Below are 1,865 nucleotides of genomic sequence, written 5' to 3' on the forward strand. Positions count from 1 at the left end.
CATCAATATTGTTTTTGTTTTGTAAAACTGTTTCTGCAGGATGAATGTGGTGGCTGGACAAATGAAAAACACAACTTGTATCTTGATTCTTCGGAGAACTCATCTCTTAAGCAGGGTGTGCAATCTAACATCACTTTGGTGCTTTTGTTTCATTCAAAGGAAACATTCACAGATGCACACACATGCACAAGTGTTTTTTAAGAACCCCTAATAGGGGTTTTACCATTGGAGCAAAGAAAACAAAAATACTTTAACAAGATCTCTTAACAAAAATTTAGTAATTAAATATACTTAAGAGACCTAATAGGATCTTTCCCATTGAACATGCTCTTAGAGCAGAGCATGATTGACCCAAAAACCTACTTGGGTTTCTTAATCATTTTTAAGTATTAAATGTTACTTAAGAAATCTAGTTAAGAGACACCAACATTTTTGTGTTCCAATGGGAGTCTCTTATTTAATGGTTCTTAAAAAAAAACTTGGTACTAGGCATATATGATGATGATGAGTAAGAACAAAGCTTAGCATCTCAAACTAAACACATACTTTTCCTCTTTTGTTTAATAGTGTTGCTAAGAACCTACATCAACTCTGAAACAAAAAACAAACCTCAGCCCGAGGTATTCTCACGATCAAGAAGATAAGGAGGAACAGCTCCTTCCTGAACATCCTCATCAGTTTTACACCTTGATGAACTCTCCTCATGCATCTTCAATCTGTAAAAAAAGTACACATTTCAGAACAAAGCACAAATATTACTTATTTCATTCTACAAAGCATATATTCCGTTCATCGGCATTTAATAATTATTATGACAAAAGAAAATTTGAATCAGTAAGAATAAAGTTTCAAGCAGATTCAAGCAAGCTCCATGACATGTATCTTCTATAAAACTCACGCTACAGATATCTATGCAAGTAACAAGCTCTGACCTTAACAAACACTATTCCACACACAACCGAAACACAAGAGGGGAGGGAAGAATCTAAAGCTAACATACATTAAGAATCTTCAGTGTCGCTTTGAATATCGATGCAAACCTCAGTTGATGTTTTGTTTACGACTGAAACTATGGACAAAGAGAAACTTTTCAGAAGAGAAGCTGTTACCACCTTTCTAGTACAAATTTGCCTTCTTTATATTTCTGATCTTTCTCATGCGCTGATTCCTAACAAAGAAACAAAGAAACAAAGAGAAAAACGAGAAACCGCTCCCAAGAAGAATGGAAGTGCGGCTAAAGCGAGACTTGCATATTTCCAGCCAACATTCTGTCCGCAGCAACAGCAGAATATATTTGCAACTGTGTGCATGCCCGAAAGCATCATCCTTTCCTCTAAAGGACCCATACTTATGTTCACTCTAGTAAGAAAATTCAAAATTTAGCACTGGACTCAATTCTACGATATATCCAACCCCATTGCATTTGAGAAATATGAAAAGGGTAACGATGCTACTCAGAGGAAAGACTAGATTAGAGTAATCAGCAAGATCAGAAAATGTTAAATAAAGCTTGATGGCAACAGAATACTAGACTCTAGCATTGCTAAATAGGGCAAGCAGAAATCTCCACTGCTTGATACGAAGAAACATAACAAGTCTTACAAATACATCTGATGGAAATTTAATACTTACGAGCGATAGACTTCATCGGCAACGATTTAATCTGTAAAAAAGAATCCATAAACAAATTCAGAGAACTGTCATTCGGATGGATTCAGATGGAAAGAGATAATAAACCTCAATGCTTTCACTTCTGGAGACGATAGCACCAGACGATGAAGAGGATGCTGTGTAACCAATAGCAAACGCGAATCGGCTTGGTTCTAAGGTGAATGCCGGAAGATAAGAGAGAAGAGTGCGACGAT

General features: G+C 36.2%; 1 long non-coding RNA gene across 2 annotated transcripts; it reads right to left on the reverse strand.

Annotated features, from left to right (window-relative positions):
* Nucleotides 1–469: 469 nt before the first annotated feature.
* LOC106340106 lies at nt 470–1,865 on the reverse strand. Of its 2 annotated transcripts, XR_001269306.1 has the most exons (4): nt 1,738–1,859; nt 1,633–1,663; nt 1,113–1,359; nt 470–716 (listed from the first exon to the last, which is right to left on the reverse strand). It is a non-coding gene; the product is annotated as an uncharacterized LOC106340106 (long non-coding RNA). The 2 variants fall into 2 exon arrangements; XR_001269305.1 differs by lacking the exon at nt 1,113–1,359 and having other exon boundaries at nt 1,738–1,865.

This window comes from Brassica oleracea, chromosome C4 (genome assembly GCF_000695525.1).
Source record: "Brassica oleracea var. oleracea cultivar TO1000 chromosome C4, BOL, whole genome shotgun sequence".
NCBI classification, from domain to species: domain Eukaryota; kingdom Viridiplantae; phylum Streptophyta; class Magnoliopsida; order Brassicales; family Brassicaceae; genus Brassica; species Brassica oleracea.